We start from the raw sequence: 23,598 nt of genomic DNA on the forward strand, positions 1-23,598 counted from the left end.
GAGAAAGGGAAATTTCTCCCAGCAGCCTCAGGAGCAGCGGATTAAATCTCCACAATCAACTTGATGTACCCTGCATCTGTGGAATACCTGAATAGACAACAATTCATCCCAAAATTGAGGAGGTGGACTTTGGGAGCAACTGTAGGCTTGGGGCTTGCTTTCTGCATCTAATTGGATTCCGGTTCTATGTTTATCTTAGTTTAGTATTTAGAGCTTCTTATCATTGGTAGATTTGTTTATTGATTTGGTTGCTCTCTTCCTTTTTTCTTATATATATATTTTTCCTTTTTCTCTTTTTGTGAGTGTATATGTGTATGCTTCTTGGTGTGATTTTGTCTGTATAACTTTGCTTTTACCATTTGTCCTAGGATTCTGTCTGCCGGTTTTTTTTGTTTGTTTGTTTTTGTTTTATTTTGTATAGTTTATAGCTGGATATCATTAGTGGATTAGTCTTTTGTTTTGGTTGCTCGCTTCTTTCTTTTTTTAATATTTTTTATTTTAATAATATATTTTTTAATATTAATAACTTTATTATATTTTATATTATATTTTCTTCCTTTTTAAATTTCTTTTCTTTCTCCCTTTTCTTCTGAGATGTGTGGCTGATAGAGTCTTGTTGCTCCAGCCGGGTGTCAGGCTTGAGCCTCTGAGGTGGTAGAGCTGAGTTCAGGACATTGGTTCACCAGAGACCTCCTGGCCCCATGAAATATCAAACAGTGAAAGCTCTCCCAGAGATCTCCATCTCAATGTTAAGACTCAGGTCCATTCAACAACCAGAGAGCTACAGTGCTGGACACCCTATACCAAACAGATAGCAAGACAGGAACACAACACAACCCATTAGCAGAGAGGCTAACTAAAATAATAGTAAGTTTACAGACACACCACCAGACACAGTCCTGCCCACTAGAAAGACAAGATCCAGCCTCATCCACCAGAACACAGGCACCAGTCCCCTCCACAAGGAAGCCTACACAACCCACTGAACCAACCTTACCCACTGCGGGCAGACACAAATAACAATGGGAACTGCAAACTTGCAGCCTGCAAAAAGGAGACACCAAAGCAGTAAGTTAAGCAAAATGGAAGACAGAGAAATATGCAGCAGATGAAGGAGCAAAGTAAAAACCCACCAGACCAAACAAATGAAAAGGAAACAGGCATTCTACCTGAAAAATAATTCAGAGTAATAATAGTAAAGATGATCCAAAATCTTGGAAATAGAATGGAGAAAATACAAGAAACGTTTAACAGGGACCTAGAAGAACTAAAGAGCAAACAAACAATGATGAACAACACAGTAAATGAAATTTAAAATTCTCTACAAGAAAGCAATAGCAGAATAACTGAGGCAGAAGAAAGGATATGTGACCTGGAAAATAAAAGAGTGGAAATAACTACCGCAGAGCAGAATAAAGAAAAAAGAATGAAAAGAGTCGAGGACAGTCTCAGGGACTTCTGGGTCAATATTAATGCACCAAAATTTGAATTATAGGGGTCCCAGAAGATGAAGAGAAAAAGAAAGGGACTGGGAAAATATTTGAAAACATTATAGGTGAAAACTTCCCTAATATGGGGAAGGAAACAGTCAATCAAGTCCAGGGAGTGCAGAGAGTCCCATACAGAATAAATCCAAGGAGAAACAGACCAAGACACATATTAATCAAACTATCAAAAATTAAATACAAAGAAAAAATATTAAAAGCAGCAAGGGAAAATCAACAAATAACATACAAGGGAATCCACATACGGTTAACAGCTGATCTTTCAGCAGAAACTCTGCAAGCCAGAAGGGAGTGGCAGGACATATTTAAAGTGATGAAAAGGAAAAACCTCCAACAAAGATCCCAGCAAGAATCTCATTCAGATTCAATGGAGAAATTAAAATATTTACAGACACGGAAAAACTAAGAGAATTCAGCACCACCAAACCAGCTTTACAATAAATGGTAAAGGAACTTCTCTAGGCAGGAAACACAACAGAAGGAAAGAGATACAATAACAAACCCCCCAAAATTAAGAAATGGTTATAAGAACATACATATTAATAATTACCTTAAATATAAAGAGATTAAATACTCTAACCAAAAGACATAGACTGGCTGAATGGATACAAAAGCAAGATACATATATGCTGTCTACAAGCGACCCACTTCAGACCAAGGGACACATACAGACTGAAAGTGAGGGGATGGAAAAAGATATTCCATGCAAAAGGAAATCAAAAGAAAGTGGGAGTAGCAATTCTAATAGCAGAAAAAAGAGACTTTAAAATAAAGACTATTACAAGAGACAAAGAAGGACACTACATAATGATCAAGGGATCAATCCAAGAAGAAGATATAGCAATTGTAAATATTTATGCATCCAACCTAGGGGCACCTCAATACATAAGGCAAATACTAACAGTGTTAAAAGGGGAAATCGACAGGAACACAATCATAGTAGGGGACTTTAACACCCCACTTTCACCAATGGACAGATCTTCCAAAATGAAAATAAATAAGGAAACGCAAGCTTTAAATGGTACATTAAACAAGATGGACTTAATTGATATTTATATGACATTCCATCCAAAAACAACAGAATATACTTTCTTCTCAAGTGCTCATGGAATATTCTCCAGGATAGATCATATCTTGGGTCAAAATCAAGCCTTGGTATTATTATGAAAATTGAAATCATATCAAGTATCTTTTCTAACCACAACCTGATGAGACTAGTTATCAATTACAATAAAAAAACTTTAAAAAATACAAACACATGGGGGCTAAAGAATACTCTAAAATAAGCAACAGATCACTGAAGAAATCAAAGAGGAAAACAAAAAATAGCTAGAAACAAATGACAATGAAAACATGATGACCCTACACCTATGGGATGCAGCAAAAGCAGTTCTACGAGGGAAGTTTATACCAATACAATCCTAACTCAAGAAAAAAGAAACATCTCAAATAAACAACCTACCCTTGCACCTAAAGCAATTAGAGAAAGAAGAGCAAAAAACCCCCAAAGTTAGCAGAAGGAAAGAAATCATAAGGATCAGATCAGAAATGAAGGACACGATAAAGATCAATAAAAGTAAAAGCTGGTTCTTTGAGAAGATAAACAAAATTGATAATCCATTGGACAGACTCAGAAAGAAAAAAAGGGAGAAGACTCATCAATAGAATTAGAAATGGGAAGGGAGAAGTAACAACAGACACTTCAGAAATACAAAGGATTGTGAGAGATTACTACAAGCAACTACATGCCAATAAAATGGACAACCTGGAAGGAATGGACAAATTCTTAGGAAAGCACAGCCTTCTGAGACTGACCAGGAAGAAATAGAAAATATAAACAGACCAATCACAAACACTGAAATTGAGACTGTGATTAAAAATCTTTCAACAAGGGCTTCCCTGGTGGCGCAGTGGTTGAGAGTCCGCCTGCCGATGCAGGGGACACGGGTTTGTGCCCCGGTCCGGGAGGATCCCACATGCCGCGGAGGGGCTGGGCCCGTGAGCCATGGCTGCTGAGCCTGCGCGTCCGGAGGCTGTGCTCCGCAACGGGAGAGACCACAACAGTGAGAGGCCCGCGTTCCGCAAAAAAAAAAAAAAAAAAATCTTTCAACAAACAAAAGCCCAGGACCACACGGCTTCACGGGTGAATTCTGTCAAACATTTAGAGAAGAGCTAACACCTATCCTTCTCAAACTTGCCCAAAATATAGCAGAGGGAGGAACACTCCCAAACTCATTCTATGAGGCCACCATCACCCTGAGACCAAAACCAGACAAAGATGTCACAAAGAAAGAAAACTACAGGCCAATATCACTGATGAACATAGATGCAAAAATCTTCAAAAAATACTAGCAAATAGATTCCAATAGCACATTAAAAGAATCATACACCATGATCAAGCGGGGTTTATCCCAGGAATGCAAGGATTCTGCAATATACACAAATCAATCAATGTGATAAACCATACTAACAGACTGAAGGAGAAAAACCATATGATCATCTCAATAGATGCAGAAAAAGCTTTTGACAAAGTTCAACACCTATTTATGATAAAAACCCTCCAGAAAGTGGGCATAGAGGGAACTTTCCTCAACATAATGATAGTCATATATGACAAACCCACAGCCAACATTATTCTCAATGGTGAAAAACGGAAACCATTTCCACTAAGATCAGGAGCAAGACAAGGTTGCCCACTCTCACCACTATTATTCAATATAGTTTTGGAAGTTTTAGCCACAGCAATCAGAGAAGAAAGAGAAATAAAAGGAATCCAAATCAGAAAAGAAGAAGTAAAACTGTGACTGCAGATGACATGATACTCTGCATAGAGAATCCTAAAGATGCTACCAGAAAACTACTAGAGCTAATCAATGAATTTCATAAAGTTGCAGGATACAAAATGTATGCATAGAAATCTCTTGCATTCCTATACACTAATGATGAAAGATCGGAAAGAGAAATTAAGGAAACACTCCCATTTACCATTGCAATGAAAGAATAAAATATCTAGGAATAAACCTACCTAAGGAGACAAAAGACCTGTGTACAGAAAACTATAAGACACTGATGAAAGAAATTTAAGAAGATACCAACAGATGGAGAGATATACCATGTTCTTGGATTGGAAGAATCAACATTGTGAAAATGACTCTACTACCCAAAGCAATCTACAGATTCAATGCAATCCCTATCAAACTACCACTGGCATTTTTCACAGAACTAGAACCAAAAATTTCACAATTAGTATGGAAACACAAAAGACCCCAAAGAGCCAAAGCAATCTTGAGAAAGAAAATGGAGCTGGAGGAATCGGGCTCCCAGACTTCAGACTATACTACAAAGCTACAGTAATAAAGACAGTATGGTACTGGCACAAAAACAGAAATATAGATCAATGGCACAGGATAGAAAGCCCAGAGATAAACCCATGCACATGTGGTCACCTTTTCTTTGATAAAGGAGGCAAGAATATACAATGGAGAAAAGACAACCTCTTCAGTAAGTCGTGCTGGGAAATCTGGACAGCTACATGTAAAAGAATGAAATTAGAACACTCCCTAACACCATAGACAAAAATAAACTCAAAATGGATTAAAGACCTAAATGTAATGCCAGACACTATAAAACTCTTAGAGAAGAATATAGGCAGAACACTCTATGGCATAAACCACAGCAAGATCCTTTTTGACCTGCCTCTTACAGAAAGGGAAATGAAGGAAAAATAAACAAATGAGACCTAATGAAACTTAAAATCTTTTGCACAGCAAAGGAAACCATAAAGAAGAGATGAAAAGACAACCTTCACAATGGGAGAAAATATTTTTAAATGAAGCAACTGACAAAGGATTATCTCTAAAATATACAAGCAGCTCACGCAGCTCAATATCACAAAAACAAACAACCCAATCCAAAATTGGGGAGAAGACCTAAATAGACATTTCTCCAAAGAAGATATACAGATTGCCAACAAACAGATGAAAGGATGCTCAACATCACTAATCATTAGAGAAATGCAAATCAGAAGTACAATGAGGTATCACCTCTTACCAGTCAGAATGGCCATCATCAAAATATCTACAAACAATAAATGCTGGAGAGGGTGTGGAGAAAAGGGATCCCTCTTGCACTATTGGTGGGTATGTAAATTGATACACTATGGAGAACAGTATGGAGGTTCCTTAAAAATCTAAAAATAGAACTACCATATGACCCAGCAATCCCACTACTGGGCATATACCCTGAGATAACCATAATTCAAAAAGAGTCATATACCACAATGTTCATTGCAGCACTATTCACAATAGCCAGGACATGGAAACAACCTAAGTGTCCATCAACAGATGAATGGATAAAGAAGATGTGGCACATATATACAATGGAATATTACACAGCCATAAAAAGAAACAAAACTGAGGAATTTGTAATGAGGTGGATGGACCTAGAGACTGTCATACGGAGTGAAGTAAGTCATAAAGAGAAAAACAAATACCGTATGCTAACACATATATTTGGAATCAAAAGAGAAAAAAAGGTTCTGAAGAACCTATGGCAGGACAGGAATAAAGACACAGATGTAGAGAATGGACTTGAGCATATGGGAGGGGGAAGGGTAAGCTGGGACAAAGTAAGAGAGTGGTATGGACATATATACACTACCGAATGTAAAGTAGATAGCTAGTGGGAAGCAGCCGCATAGCACAGGGAGATCAGCTCGGTGCTTTGTGTCCACCTGGAGGGATGGGTAGGGAGGGTGGAAGGGAGATGTAAGAGGGAGGAGATATGGGGATATATGTAGCTGATATGTAGCTGATGTAGTGAATCATATGTAGTGAATCACGTAGCTGATTCACTTTGTTATACAGCAGCAAGTAACACAAGACTGTAAAGCAATTATTCTCCAATAAAGATGTTAAAATAAAGAAAAAAAGAAAAAAGCACAAGTCACCTCTGCAGACTGGAGCATAGTCTTTGTCGTCAGCATCTTCATGTAAAAACTATGAAATCACTGCCGTTCTTTTTTTTTTTTTAATTAATTAATTATTTTTTGGCTGCGTTGGGTCTTTATTGCTGCATGCAGACTTTCTCTAGTTGCAGAGAGCAGAATCTACTCTTTGTTGTGGCGTGCACGTCTCTCATTGTGGTGGCTTCTCTTGTTGCAGAGCACAGGCTCTAGGTGTGTGGGCTTCAGTAGTTCTGGCACATGGGCTCAGCAGTTGTGTCTCATGGGCTCCAGAGCTCAGCCTCAGCAGTTGTGGTGCACGGACTTAGTTGCTCCTCAACATGTGGGATATTCCTGGACCAGGACTCGAACCCATGTCCCCTGCAATGGCAGGCAGGTTCTTAACCACTGCACCACCTGTGAAGTCCCACTGTGTTCTTAATAATACTGTTTGGTGCAGAGTGGATATAATTTGCTCAAATTCCTCAGGCTCTCAGTTCCCCCTCCCCTGCATCACAATTTTACTGAAATTACATTTTTACAGGAATGGGTTTTGATTTTATCAAGAAAAATATTCTTTAATTCAAATGCTCCATTCACAATATAATTTGGTCTGGCATTTTGGTTAACATTTTATTTATCACAGGCACATGCTGAGATTTTGAATCTCACAGATATTCATTCTCTGAATCACACGTTTTTAAGCCTTTCAACATCAAATGTCAGATTCAATATAAAAGAATTTATATCATGTTATTACAGCCAGAAAGTTTGGTTTGTCAACAAGAGAAAGGAAGGACTTGGGAGAGAGGTGTAATGTCCTTATTCTTTGAACACAGCCTCCATGGAGCATTCCTTCTATGCTCTGTACATCACCACTAGGTTTATGGAGGACAGGGAGAAGACCACAGGTCAACACAATCCGTGTTCTCTCTCTTTTTTTTTTTTTGCGGTACGCGGGCCTCTCACTGTTGTGGCCTCTCCCGTTGCGGAGCACAGGCTCCAGACGCGCAGGCTCAGCGGCCATGGCTCACGGGCCCAGCCTTTCCGTGGCATGTGGGATCTTCCTGGACCGGGGCACGAACCCGTGTCCCCTGCATCGGCAGGCGGACTCTCAACCACTGCGCCACCAGGGAAGCCCAGTGTTCTCTTTTTGATAACAAGGACCTGAGTGCATAGCGACACCTGCTCCACCAGCCACTTCCTCCCTGGGGATGAGAAGTGGAGACAGAGGGTGTGGATTGCAGCAAACTGATTTTTCCAGCTTCAACTTTTCTTCCCCTTTCTCTCTCCATCTTGAATCTTGGAAGTTGCATTCATGGAAAACTCTGCCCCCTTCCCCTTACTTCACCCTGAGTTAGCCTCTATTTAGACATGCTTCAGGGATCTTGAGACAAATGCTCAAATATTAAAAGGTTAGCAGTGTTGAAATAGGTTTAATGTATGAGGTGATTCAAGAATGGAAATCTTCAACTTGACTCCAAAACCAGACTGGACATATAACTGTAAATTAAAGATATCCACTGATCCAGTTATCCAGGTACAAAATCTCAGATGGACCCTTCTGCCTAGCTCCCAATATCAAATTTGTTTTCATGTTTGTTGATTATATTTACATCATTATTTTTCATTTTTACTTTGTATTTTTACTTCCAGTAGCCTAGGTTAAGTTGCGTTTACTTCCTGCTTAAGTGTAATTAATTATATCTTGTCTGGCCTTCTCTCTTCCAGGCACTGTTTTCTCTAACCCAGCCTACAATCTGCTGTCATATTAGTGTTCTCCAGTTGTAATCATACCATTTACCTGTGCTTAAAAACCTTCAAATACTACTTAAGGTTTTCTGAACATTTAATGTTCAGAAATCAAGTTTTCCTAACATTTAATTCTGACGGCAATGAGAGTGAAAGGATGGGGATTTCTCTGTATAATGACAACTTTGAGAGTGTTCCAAAAAATGTAAAATGGAGAATTGAGCATCTGAAACAATGGTCTTGCTCTTACTTTTGAACTGCTAAAACAATTCACTTTTATATTCTTGTAAATTAAATGATATATACTAACAAAGTTAGTGTGCATGAAATTATTTTTAAGAAACTGACTGATAAAAAGAAAACATTGGGCAATATATCATTTACACTGAAAAAAAGTTTAAAATCATAAAATTTATTCACAGTCCCTATATGTGCAGAGTCTCTACAGGAGCCCAGTAGCCTGTGTAAATCTGCTTTTAAAGTAGATCCTGCTGCCCTAACAGATGATTTTAAGGTTCTAGTCATTGCAACCAGATGTATTTCGCTGCAGATTTTAAAATGCATGTCCTCTTACAGAACAAAGGAACAAAGAATTGTCTTTCCTGTGAGAAAATAAATGGAGAAATCACAAACCATTATATATACAAATATAAGACAAACTCATTATCAAAAATGAAGTTCTTGCTCAGTTTTAGAATATGTACGTGCAACATAGCTCTGTAGTTTTATGACATGTTTGATTTTGTTACTGAGAATGAATCATCTGTATTTATTACTATATTCTCAATATAAGTCATTTTTTTCAGGTAGAAATGATGTCTCTCTTGCTCAGATATATGTGACAAAGTGGGTCATATCCATTTTTTGTTACTTTTTCCATCTTAGTGTTTAAATGTTTTTATTGATTTGAATATACTTGCCAAGAACACACAAATCAAAAGCATACAACCTGATTTTTACAAACTGAAATGAATTGAGCTGTCAGCACAGATATAAGAAATAGACCATTACCAATATCCAAAAAGTTTAGTACCAAGTCACTATCTCCTAACAAAGGTTATCATTATTCTTATGTCTTACTTTATGAATGGGTTCTACCTCTTAGTAGACATTTTTATTAATAGAAATATGTGTATATACTCATTTTTACCTGAATTCTTTCATTCAAAATTATATTTTTGAGATTTATCCATTTTTTATAACCAGCAATGTTTTAGATTTTATTTTTGTGTTTCCAAACATTGACTATTATTAAAACTACTGCTATGAATATCCTTGTACATATCGATTGACATACATATGTACATATTTACATTTGGACATACATAGGAAAGGAGTGGCTGAGTCAGTGGGGAGCATAATTTAGCTATATTAGATGCTGTTGAACAATTTTCAAAAGTGGTTGTCAATTCATTCTTTGCTTGTGTCTGAGACTGTTGATTGCTCTACACTTTGTCAACACTTGATGTTATCTATCTTTTTAATTTTAGCCATTTTTTGGGGTGTATAGTAGTAGTAATTGTGGTTTCAATTTGCATGTCCCTATTTCAGGTCAATTCCTTAAACACATTTCAGATGTTAATTACCTTGACGACATCATCAAGCAGTAAGTTTAAATCTTGTCCATTTTGCTATCGAGCTGTTGATCTGATTTGTTGTTATGGATTTGCAGTTCTTTATATATTCTAGATGTGAGAGCTTTTCCAGATGTATGAACAACAGATATTTCCCCCATTCTTGCCTTTCCAATCTCTTTATGATATCTTTTGGTAAACTTGGGTTCTTAATTTTAATGGAGTCCAGTCAATTAATTTTTTCCTTTATAGTTAGTGATTTTAGCATCTTGTTTAAGAACTCTTTGCCTACCTCAATAATATGAGGATATTTCATATGTATTTTTGTCCTAAAGTTTTATGTAGTTACATTTCATATTAACATCTTCAGTAAATCTAAAATTGATTTTTGCAAATGGTTTTGGTGGGGGAAAGATTAATATGTACTTATCTAGTTGTCCCAGCACATTTATTTATTTATTTTAACATTTTTATTTTCTTTATCTCTTTGGCTGTGTCAGGTCTTAGTTGCCACACGTGGGATATTTGTTGCAGCACGCAGGCTTCTCTCTAGTTGTGCCGTGCAGGTTTCTTCTCTCTAGTTTTGGCGCACAGGCTCCAGGGCACGTGGGCTCTGTAGTTTGCAGCACGTGGGCTTTCTCTGTTGAGGTGTGTGAGCTCAGTAGTTGTGGTACATGGGCTTAGTTGCCCTGCTGCATTGGAAGGCAGATTCTTTACCACTGGACAACCAGGGAAGTCCCCCAGAACATTTATTTATAAGATTGTCATTTCCCTCACTGTACCATGATAGGACATGTGTGTGTTCACGTGACATTGTTTTAATTACTATATGTTGTTTTTCTTAATGCCTAGTAGTGGAAGTTCTCTAGCTTTGCTCTTCTTTAAGATCTTCTTGACTATATTTGGCCTCTTGCAGTTCCAAGTTAATTTTAACCAGCTAGTCAGTTCACACACACACACATACACACACACACACACACACATACACACACATACACACATACACAAATACACAGAAATTTGTTGTGTTTTGATTGAGTTTACATTGAATCTGTAGATTAATGTGGAGAAAAAGATATCTTATTATACATATTGTCTTGAAATCAATGAACATGATCTGTCTTTTTATTCATTTGATTCTTTTTAGATTTCCTTAATAATATTTGGAAGTTTTCACTTTAGAGTTCAGACACGACTGATTTTAGAATTACTGCTAATAATTAGTATTTTCTTGATAATAAAAATAACCTCATTTAGGCTTTGGTGAATTTACGTATAATTCAGTGGCATTGGAGTCTTTCCCTTGGCATAGCAGGTAATTCAGGATTGCATGCCAGACATTGGAGGTTGGGGTAATTTTCTTCTTCCAGATAGTGTTTACTCTTTCAGGCAGATAGGGTGGAGCTGGACACTTCAGTACAGTCAGGGACAAGAATGTCTGACTTCTGCATTGCTGTGTTGGCAATGCTCCACCAACCTGTGGATTGCCTCTGGTTCTGGATCACAATCTTCCAGGAGTTCCATCTGAGAACCTGGATGTTCACCAGCCCTCCCTATGGCTGATTCTGAACTAAAATTCCCTCTTCAACATGCAGAGAGTCTGGAAAATATAATCTGCATTTTTAAGCCTCTTGCTCTATGCAGTTGTGAAATGTAGAAAATAACTTTAAAGGAAAAGCAACTGATTGTGGGGCTCATATCCTGGATGCTCCCTCCCCTTTATCACCAAGATTCTGGTCTCAAATTTTTCTGATTTTTACATTTCTGGCCCTGGCAAACTACCAAAAGCATAGTCAGTGTCTCTGTCTTTTAGCACTCTCCTTCCGACCAGGTATTTGGCCTGGATCACTAGCATCTTGCCTCATATGCAGAATGTGCAAATGTCCCGTGGTTACCAGAGACTGCAGAATGATGGCTCACCATTTATCCTTTTCTGAAACTTTTACCCACAAGGCTAGCTTGTCCCAGTAATTCTCAAATGCCTTCAAACAAGCATACTATCATCTATATTTCTAATATATATATACTCCTATATGCTATAGTAGTCTATAGTTTAATAGGCTTTTTTTCCCTTCTGTCTTTTGACAGGATATTTGGTTTGTACAAGCTACTCCATTATATCTGAAAGCAGACGTCCCTCACTTACATTGCATCATTCCTTTATGATATTTCTTTTACTATTTTGAGAATAAAATCCTGAAAATTTATAATTCTAATTTTCTTTTATTATTTCTCAAAAAATATCACCTTAGGGCTTCCCTGGTGGCGCAGTGGTAGAGAATCCACCTGCCGATGCAGGGGACATGGGTTCGTGCCCTGGTCCAGGAAGATCCCACATGCTGCGGAGCAGCTGGGCCCGTGAGCCATGTTTCTAACCTCCCTCTTTAAGTGAATTTTCAGTCAGTTACACGTAATATGAAACTTCTCGTTTTTCCCTCTGCCTGCCCTGCTCCAGCATGCTTGCCTTCTACAGAGCCTTCCTTGAGTCCCAATAAGTGGGAGTGTTTGAAATAAAATAATTTCTCTCTCAGTCTCTCTCATGTGAAGCATATTTTTACCTTGCTTTTCACATTCATTTCAATTTCATGGAGAAGCCCAATGTCACCCTGTAAAACAAATGACTAAATCTTTTCGACTAAATGTCAGGGATGTGCTTTTGAATGGTACCAGGAGAGAAAGTCTTATCTTGAATGTTGAAAGTTAGAAGAGATGCCTGGTGGGAAGAAAAAAACGAAAAGAAGAAAGTTAGAAGAGATGAATAACGACATTTTCACATAAGCTGACTATAATAAGACTATACCATTTTCTTTAGAAATCCCTAGGGCAGGAAGCATGTCAAATATTAATTATAATTTATCACCAAATCATGGTATATTAGCAAAAATCGCAAATAATACTAATATTACCTAATTGACTTTTCTGCATTAGAAGTATCATTGACTAGGTATTCTGCTTAAAAATATCCTGATTCTGGATAACTTAGCAAACACAATTTTAAATGTCTAGCTAATCTCACAAAATATTAATAAAACCCCCCCAAGAAAAAATCAAATAGAAAAAGAAATAGGAAGTTGAATCAGTGTTAGGACAAAATAAAACAATTTTTCTGCATAAGGAGAAGGGTTAAATCTCTCACAAATAACTTAATAGATTGGATAGTAAAGAGCTACTCCTTCAGAGAAATACTGCAAGTGAAGGGATTCAGATACAGTTGTGAGCAAAAGGACCCTAAGGGAAAACAGTGTTTTAGCTCCAGATTAAAATAATTTCTCCTGAGATTTTGTAGTGAAGACCTACGTCACTTGAGTGTAGAATTTAAATTTGTATTATGTACATGATTACAAGACCTTTAAGAAAGAATTAAATTAAAGCATTCCTTGACACACTCAGAGTGAAGTTCAGATCTTCTGAATGAAAACCTCTTCATATAAAGACCCTCAAGCTAATGTTTAGGCAAAATGAACTGAAAGTAAAGTGTTAAAAAACAAAGAAGTAAAACAATATAAGTGAACATAAGGGAAAAACTCTCAAGAATTTCAGAAGAAGTGATCAGAGATAACACATGAAAATGATTAATTATGTATAAAATTATTGAATAAAAGATGAAGTTGAAACAAAAGAATCATGGATTGAAAGGTTATCAAAAATAGTCATAGAGATTTTTCAAAAAGACTAAAGAACTTTTTAAAAAAATAATAATTGAAATAAAAAGCAATTGATGAGTAATATAGCAGATTTTGTGATACATTAAACGTATTTTATTTTAACATCTTTATTGGAGTATAATTGCTTTACAGTCTTGTGTTAGTTGCTGCTGTGTAACAAAGTGAACCAGCTATACATATAAATATATACGCATATCTCCTCCCTCTTGTGTCTCTCTCTCACCTTCCCTATACCACCCCTTAGGTGGTCACAAAGCACCGAGGTGATCTCCCTGTGCTAAATGGCTGCTTCCCACTAGCTATCTATTTTACATTTGGTAGTGAATATATGTCCATGCCACTCTCTCACTTCATCCCACCTTCCCCTTCCCCTTCCCCGTGTTCTCAAGTCCATTCTGTATGTCTACATCTTTATTCCTGTCCTGAACCTAGGTTCTTCAGAACCATCTTTCTTTCTTTTTTTTTTAAGATTCCATATATATGTGTTAGCATATGGTATTTGTTTTTCTCTTTCTGACTTACTTCACTCTGTATGACAGTCTCCAAGTCTATCCATCTCATTACAAATAACTCAGTTTTGTTTATGGCTGAGTAATATTCCATTGTATATATGTGCCACATCTTCTTTATCCATTCATCTGTAGATGGACACTTAGGTTGCTTCCATGTCCTGGCTACTGTAATTGAGCTGCAATGAACATTTTGGTACATGACTCTTTTTGAATTATGGTTATCTCAGGGTATATGCCCAGTAGTGGGATTGCTGGGTCGTATGGTAGTTCTGTTTTTAGTTTTTCAAGGAACCTCCATACTGTTCTCCATAGTGGCTGTATCCATTTACATTCCCAACAACAGTGCAGGAGGGTTCCCTTTTCTCCACACCCTCTCCAGCATTTATTGTTTGTAGATTTTTTGTTGGTGGCCATTCTGACTGGTGTGAGGTGATACCTCATTGTGGTTTTGATTTGCATTTCTCTAATGATTAGTGACGTTGAGCATCCTTTCATGTGTTTGTTGGCAATCTGTATATCTTCTTTGGAGAAATGTCTATTTAGGTCTTCTGCCCATCTTTGGATTGGGTTGTTTGTTTTTGTGATATTGAGCTTCATGTGCTGCTTGTATATTTTGGAGATTAATACTTTGTCAGTTGCTTCGTTTGCAAATATTTTCTCCCATTCTGAGGGTTGTCTTTTCGTCTTGTTTATGGTTTCCTTTGCTGTGCAAAACCTTTTAAGTTTCATTAGGTCCCATGTTTTGTTTTTGTTTTTATTTCCATTTCTCTAGGAGGGGGGTCAAAAAAGATCTTGCTGTGATTTATGTCATAGAGTGTTCTGCCTATGTTTTCCTCTAAGCATTTCACAGTGTCTAGCCTTACGTTTAGGTCTTTAATCCATTTTGAGTTTATTTTTGTGTATGATGTTACAGAGTGTTCTAATTTCATTCTTTTACACGTGGCTGTCCAGTTTTCCCAGCACCACTTATTGAAGAAGCTGTCTTTTCTCCATTGTATATTCTGGCCTCCTTTCTTAAAGGTTAGGTGACCATATGTGTGTGGGTTTATCTCTGGGCTTTGCTGTTCCAGTGATCTATATTTCTGTGTTTGTGCCAGTACCATACTGTCTTGTTTACTGTAGCTTTGTAGTATAGTCTGAAGTCAGGGACCCTGATTCCTCCAGCTCCGTTTTTCTTTCTCAAGATTGCTTTTGCTATTTGGGGTCTTTTGTGTTTTCATACAAATTGTGAAATTTTTTGTTCTAGTTGTCTGAAAAATGCCAGTGATAGTCTGATAGGGATTGAATTGAATCTGAAGATTGCTTTGGGTAATATAGTCATTTTCACAATGTTGGTTCTTCCAATCCAAGAACACTGTATATTTCTCCATCTGTTTATATCTTCTTTAATTTCTTTCAACAGTGTCTTACAGTTTTCTGCATACAGGTCTTTTGTCTCCTTAGGTAGGTTTATTCCTAGGTATTTTATTCTTTTTGCTGCAACGGTAAATGGGAGTGTTTCCTTAATTTCTCTTTCAGATTTTTTCATCACTATTGTATAGAAATGCAAGAGATTTCTGTGCATTAATTTTGTATCCTACTACTTTACAAAATTCATTGATTAGCTCTAGTGGTTTTCCGGTAGCATCTTTAGGATTCTCTATGTATATTATCCTGTCATCTGCAAACATTCACAGTTTTGTTTCTTCTTTTCGGTTTTGGATTCCTTTTATTTCTTTTTCTTCTCAGATTGCTATGGCTAAAATTTCAAAAACTATGGTGAGTAATAGTGATGAGAGTGGGCAACCTATTCCTGTTCCTAAACTTAGTGGAAATGGTTTCAGCTTTTCACCGTTGAGAATGCTGTTGGCTGTGGGTTTGTCATATATGGCCTTTATTATGTTGAGGTAAGTTCCCTCTATGCCTACTTTCTGGAGAGTTTTTATCATAAATGGGTGTTGAATTTTGTCAAAAGCTTTTTCTGCATCTATTGAGATGATCATATGGTTGTTCTCCTTCAATATTTTAATATGGTTTATCACACTGATTGATTTGCATATATTGCAGAATCCTTGCATTCCTGGGATAAACCCCACTTGATCATGGTGTATGATTCCTTTAATGTGCTGTTGGATACTGTTTGCTAGTATTTTGTTGAGGATTTTTGCATTTATGTTCATCAGTGATATTGGTCTGTAGTTTTCTTTTTTTGTGACCTCTTTGTCTGATTTTGGTCTCAGGGTGATGGTGGCCTCGTAGAATGAGTTTGGAAGTGTTCCTCCCTCTGCTGTATTTTGGAAGAGTTTGAGAAGGATAGATGTTAGCTCTTCTCTAAATGTTTGATAGAATTCACCTGTGAAGCCATCTGGTCCTGGGCTTTTGTTTGTTGAAAGATTTTTAATCACAGTTTCAATTTCAGTGCTTGTGATTGGTCTGTTTATATTTTCTGTTTCTTCCTGGTTCAGTCTCAGAAGGTTGTGCTTTTCTAAGAATTTCTCCACTTCTTCCAGGTTGTTCATTTTATTTGCCTATATTTGCTTGTAGTAATCTCTCACGATCCTTTGTATTACTGCAGTGTCAGTTGTTACTTCTTTTTCATTTCTAATTCTATTGATTTGAGACTTCAACCTTTTTTTCTCGGTGAGTCTGGCTAATGGTTTATCAATTTTGTTTATCTTCTCAAAGAACCAGCTTTTTGTTTTATTGATCTTTGCTAATGTTTCCTTCATTTCTTTTTCACTTATTTCTGATGTGATCTTTATGAATTCTTTCCTTCTGCTAACTTTGGGGTTTTTTTGTTCTTCTTTCTCTCATTGCTTTAGGTGTAAGGTTAGATTGTTTATTTGTGATGTTTCTTGTTTCTTGAGGTAGGATTGTATTGCTATACACTTCCCTCTTAGGACTGCCCTTGCTGCATCCCATAGGTTTTAGGTCATCGTGTTTTCATTGTCATTTGTTTCTAGGTATTTTTTGATTTCCTCTTTGATTTCTCCAGTGACCTCTTGGTTATTTAGTAGTGTATTGTTTAGCCTCCATTTGTTTGTATTTTTTACAGTTTTTTTCTGTAATTGATATCTAGTCTCATAGTGTTATGGTCAGAAAAGACACTTGATATGGTTTCAATTTTCTTAAATTTACCAATGCTTGATTTGTGACCCAAGCTATGATCTATCCTGGAGAATGTTCCATGAGCACTTAAGAAAGTATATTCTGTTGTTTTTGGATGGAATGTCCTATAAATATCAATTAACTCCATCTTCTTTAATGTGTCATTTAAAGCTTGTATTTCCTTATTCATTTTCATTTTGGATGATCTGTTCATTGGTGAAATTGGGGTGCTGGAGTCCCCTACTATTATGTGTTCCTGTCAGTTCCTCTTTTATGGCTGTTAACATTTGCCCTGTGTATTGAGGTGCTCCTATGTTGAGTGCATAAATATTTACAATTGTTAAATCTTCTTCTTGGATTAGTCCCTTGTTCATTATATAGTGTCCTTCTTTGTCCCTTGTAATAGTCTCTATTTTAAAGTTTATTTTGTCTGATATGTGAATATCTACTCCAGCTTTCTTTGGTTTCCATTTGCATGGAATATCATTTTCCATCCCTTCACTTTCCATCTGTATGTGTCCCTATGTCTGAAGTGGGTCTCTTGTAGACAGCATATATATGGGTCTTGTTTTTGCATCCATTCACCCAGTCTGTGTCTTTTGGTTGGAGCATTTAATCCATTTACATTCAAGGTTATTATCGATATGTATGTTCCTATTACCATTTTCTTAATTGTTTTGCATTTATTTTTGTGGGTCTTTTTCTTCTGTTGTGTTTCCTGCCTAGAGAAGTTCCATTAGCATTTTTTGTAAAGCTTGTTTGGTGGTGCTGAATTCTCTTTGCTTTTCCTTTTCTGTAAACGTTTTAATTTCTCCATCGAATCTGAATGAGATCCTTGCTGGGTAGAGTCATCTTTGTTGTAGGTTTTTCCCTTTCGTCACTTTAAATATGTCCTGCCAGTCCCTTCTGACTTGCAGAGTTTCTGCTGAAAGGTCAGCTGTTAACCTTATAAAGCCACATCTAGTCCTATTGCACTGAGGAGGCAGGACACTAAGGGAAAGTACTAAATTCAGCAAGAAAGATCACGTGCAAAGAAATCACAAAGAAAGCTAACTTGTATTGGAATAATGCTTTCAAAATGTTAGGTAATAAAACTACCAACTAGAACTTTATACTCAGCAGAACTATCTTATTCTTAATTTTTTTTAATTTTATGTCTATATGAGATGATGGGTGTTCATAAACTTATTATAGTAATCATTTTATGATGTATGTAAGTCAAATAGTAATGCTCTACACCTTAATCTTATATGCCACTGTATGTCGATCATATCTCAATAAAACTGGAAGGAAAAGAAAATCCACGTATTAGAGGACTCATGCATTTCAAACCCAGGTCACTCAAGGATCAACTGTAGTTTACATCACTTCTCTGTTCAGAATCTTCTAATGACTTCTCATTTTACTCAAGATACTTGTGTTAGTATAAACTCTATTCTTTTTCTTCCAGCTTGAATTGTTTCTGATAAGAAATGTGTTTTATTTCTCTGGTCACTTTTAAGAGTATTTCTTTATCATTGGTTTTCAACAATTTGATTTGGTTGTGTCTTGGCATATGTGTGTGTGTTGTTTTGTTTTTTATGTTTATCCTCTTGAGGTTCTTCGAGTTACTTAGGTCTTTGTATTTATCTCTCATCTAATTTGGAAAATGTTCAACCATTATTTTGTCAAATATGTTTTCTGTCCAAGTCTTTTTCCATTTATTTTTTACTCTTTTGCATGTATGTTAAACCTCTTTGCATTGTCCCGTTAGTCACTGAGGAACTATTTATTTTTATTGTTTTTTAATTTTCTTTGTGATTTAGCTTTGATAGGTTCTATTTCTTTCTTCAAATAAACTGATTTTTTCCTAGTTTTCAATCTATTGTTAAACCTATCCAATCATTTTCAAAACTATCTTATCAATAATGAGTGAGAAAAATAAACCAAGGGGAAAAAAAATGACACTGGGATAATACTATGAATAAACAATAGAAAAAGAGAAGAAGGAAAAAAGTCATAGAACGATCAAGACAAATTTACAACATGAATACAATGTGTGGAAAGATACAAAAAAAAACATTTCATGGAAGAGGAGATATAAATCTAGTAAGTGCATGAAAAATGGCCATCTTCATTAAAATCTGGGAAATTCTAATCAACTGTAATATAATTTTACATTCATTTTTTTAACATCTTTATTGGAGTATAATTGCTTTACAATGGTGTGTTAGTTTCTGCTTTATAACAAAGTGAATCAGCTATACATATAAATATATCCCCTTATCTCTTCCCTCTTTCATCTCCCTCCCTCCCACCCTCCCTATCCCACCCCTCTAGGTGGTCACAAAGCACCGAGCTGATCTTCCTGTGCTATGCAGCTGCTTCCCACTAGCTATCTATTTTACATTTGGTGGTGTATATATGTCCTTGCCACTCTCTCACTTTGTCCCAGCTTACTCTTTGCTCTCCCTGTGTCCTCAAGTCCATTCTCTAGTAGGTCTGTGTCTTTATTCCCATCCTGCCCCTAGGTTCTTCATAACCACTTTTTTTTTTTTTTTTTTTTTTTTACAAAAGGCAGAGTCACTGCAAAGTACCAAGTGTTGGTTAGGAGATACAGCAATGGGAATTCTATATACAGCATTTGTGGAGGTATATTGGTCTAAACACTTTTGAAAAAAATGTGACACTATCTAGGTAATTTAAAAGATATGCATACTTGTGACCAAGCATTTTCAATCTCAGGACAGCACCAAAGAGAATCTCATATAAGTAGGCATCAGGAGGCATTTGCAAGAATATCACTGCAGTATTGATTTTAATACTAAAACTGAAAATAGTATAAAATTATTGATTTCTAATTTTATCTCATAGTGGTCAGAGAATTTATATGATTCCAGTCTTTGAAATTTAAGGATATGTGTTTTATGGCTAGGATTACGGACTTTTTTGGTGAATACATTATGTGCTCTTAAAAAAAAAGATCTATAGGTTTAGGATGCAAGGTGGTTAGTAGTCTTGTTTATATTGTTTATGTCTTAATGATTATTTTGCCTATTTTTCTTTCAGCTGTTGAGAATGAAGTGCTAAAATCTCCAACCATAATTGTAAAATGGACTAAATTAAATTTAATGGGGTTATCTATAAAGTTGGTTGCTGTTCTTCTGTTTAATTTTTGCTTTCCTTTGGCTTTTTATTTCAACTGTTTACTTCAACTACTTGTAAAATAGTTTATCATTTTTTTCTTGCCAAATTCCTTAGTCCCTTTTAAATCCCTTCTTTAGCTTCCTGAGTTGAATAATGTAGATAATTTGTTTTCAATTTTAAACTATTCTTGACAGATATTTAACTTAGGATTTAAACAAGAGTATTCTTGAAAACACTTGCTATCTTAGTAATGGCACTTAGAACCATCCTGCAGTATATCCAGTCACTTTATAGCACTTGATTATATCTAGCACTAAATCTTATGAAGACATTAAAGGAATTTGTCAGAATCATGTAAAAAACTGATTGTTTGGAACAATAAAATTACAAATTCTGCATATTATCCTCTAGGTAAGAAGAGCAGTACTGTCAGTGCAATATTTTAAGTATCACTTTTCATTCTACTTTGCAGAATATGTTCATTAAAGCCACTGACTTGCCCTAGTTACTAATTGTCTGCCCTGTATGATTTATTTTTTCCTTTCTCCTCTTTTTATTCCTTCTCAGCTCTTACATCATTTAAATACTCAGTGATTAGTGCCATCATCAACTCCTTTTCTTCAACATGTTGATTTAATTTAGCATGTGCAGTCCACAGCTGCAAGGTTATTGATAAAATTTTGAAAAATAAGGACAGGTTTATTTTAGTACTATACAACTGGTAGACACTCTAGTTTTATGTGTTTCCTTTGAAAATGAACTGCCCCAAATCTTATTTTTCAACAGCATTCACATTTCTTCTACCAACAATATGTTTAACATTCTAAGACTCATCTAAATGCTATCTTCCCTGAAATTTTTACTTTTGGAGTTAAAAAATAGTATAGAAATCACTGCTGGATTGTACATATTCATTAGTAACAACAGGTTTTTGTCAGCTATACAACATTATAATTTGTTATCTTTTAATGTGTTTATTGTTTATTAATATTCCTTATGATATTATTATCAATACCTTACTAATTTATGAATTTGAAAAATTACATGTAGATTATTTCCTCATTTTAGTATCCCAAGAGGTAAGCAAGGGTAGATATTATTTATGCCTTATGGATGAAGGAAGAGAAACGGCTAATAATAGAATGAGAAAGTTGTTAAATGAAAAGAAAGACTAATTCTTCCGATTTCCTTGATCTTAGTCCAACATTATTAAAACAAAATGGTTATTCTGCATGATTTCTTTCTAATACATTTCGTGGTGCTCAAAGCTTGGAGGCAGTTAAAGAAAGGATTAGAAGGATCAACTGGGAATTCAGAAATCCTTAGATTTCACTCTCACCAATATTTTAATCTTTCTGAAGGTTTTATTTATTTCGAGAAATGAGAAAGTGTCAACCAAGTAAGTCATGCATAACATTGGAATTTGCCTTCATTTATTAACAGAAAACTGCATTTAGACATCATTTAAGTTTTGCTGTGACCAATATTAGAAAACCCATGCAAAAGTATGGAATAGAATACCAAAGTCAAGATCTTATGTACATTTCTAAAGTGTATTTATTCTATATTTTCTCAAGGTAATCAAAAAGGAATAAGGAAAGAGTATAGAAAGAAAATAGAAATAATACAAAGCAAAAAAGAAACAATAATGAAAACTGACACTACCAACATCTTCTATATTCCTGTCATATTACCTAAATGATGAATTAAATGCATAGTTATATGCCCATTTTACAGATGATTATAAAACTAAATTTCATGGAGATTAAGTAATATGTTCAAGGTCACTTATCAAAGGTGATAGAATCAGGATTCAAAACAAGGTCTTTCTGTCTCCATTACCCCTGATGTTTCCACTATACTGTATGGGGAAAGGAAGGGGAGGCATGGGATGGAAAGAAAGACAGATAAAGTGTAAAATGAAAACCTAATGCACAGCGCTAGCCAATTTTACATACAGTATTTTATGATTCACTACTTAGTTTGTTATTATCACTTCCATTTATTTTTAACGAATTAGAAAACTAAAATTCAGAAATTGTTATCTGTGTCCCAGGTCAAACAGTTGGTAAAGGGCGGAGCTAAGATTTTAAAATAGGTATTTCTACTCCTATATCTTAATGTCTTTTTCTCCTAAGTTCAGGACCCCTATGCCAACAGTTAAAACTGTCTACAATGTGTTAGGTGGCTCAAAATAAATATGTCCTAAACCATCTCATCATGTTTAACCTCTCCTCATGCCAGTGTGTTTTCTCTAGCTTGGTGAATTATACCATTATTTACCCAATAATAAGAAATATGAACCTCGGGTGGATTCTTGTTTTTTTAATTTAATTTTACTGTTTTTATACAGCAGGTTCTTATTAGTTATCTCTTTTATACATATTAGTGTATATGTGTCAATCCCAATCTCCCAGTTCATCCCACCACCACCACGCCCCCCCCGCCCACTTTCGCCCCTTGGTGGATTCTATGCTTTTACATTTTAGTACCATATTTTCAGAATGTCAAACTACATAAGATGATGTAATATGGGAACCCAGGTCTCTCTAACATCCTGTAAAATATGTTTTATTTTCTATAAACAGAGATATATGATCAAATAATATAATCACTATACTTTAAAGTAATAACAATAATAATAGCAAGAGCTAACACTTACAAACTCTTTGTTGTGTGCCAGATACTGTTCTCTGCACTTTACAGGTTTTAGTTCATTTAATTTTCGCATTATTGCTGTTTTGCAGATAGGGAAACTGAGATAGATAGAGCTTAAGTAGTTTGCTCAAGAACACACACTTCCTAGGAGGTAAATGGCCGAATTTACCTCCAGGTAATTGCCAGGCAATTAGTCTCCAGAGCCTATATTCCTCTAAGCCATATTGACTTAGTGATTTGAAATTGGTGAGGCTGATATACAGTGGCCCATTTTTAGTTCCAGGAGTGTAAGAATATGAAGTGTATCCCTTTGAAGTCAGAATACTGAGCAGGGGGCCAGAGAAAAATTCAGTATGACTACAGAGTAACCCTGTGCGACTTTATGCTTCTGGTTATTAGTGTCATCATATATAATACGAGAAATTTGGTTTGATAAACTTTAAGGTACCCTCTGTGCACTAAAATTCTGTATTAAGTAAATATATTAAATCTGTTCTCTTAAAATCAGTCAATATATTGAAATGCCAGAGTTTTCATTGGAATGCCTTTTAAGGCAAAGGGTGCTTAAATTCAGCATATGACATATTTTGGAAAAGTCATCTCAAATCCAAAAGTCACCTGTGTAGCTGTATATCCCGCTATAATGTTAACTCCATGAGAGAGAGAAAGGTGGGTCTGTTTTACTCATCACCATCCCTTTTAGTGTCTAGAACAGTGCCTGGAGAAAAGTGGCTGCCAAATCACTATATCTTGCTTTTTTGAAAGGTAACTATTGAA

This window comes from Phocoena phocoena, chromosome 18 (assembly GCF_963924675.1).
Source record: "Phocoena phocoena chromosome 18, mPhoPho1.1, whole genome shotgun sequence".
NCBI classification, from domain to species: Eukaryota; Metazoa; Chordata; class Mammalia; order Artiodactyla; family Phocoenidae; genus Phocoena; species Phocoena phocoena.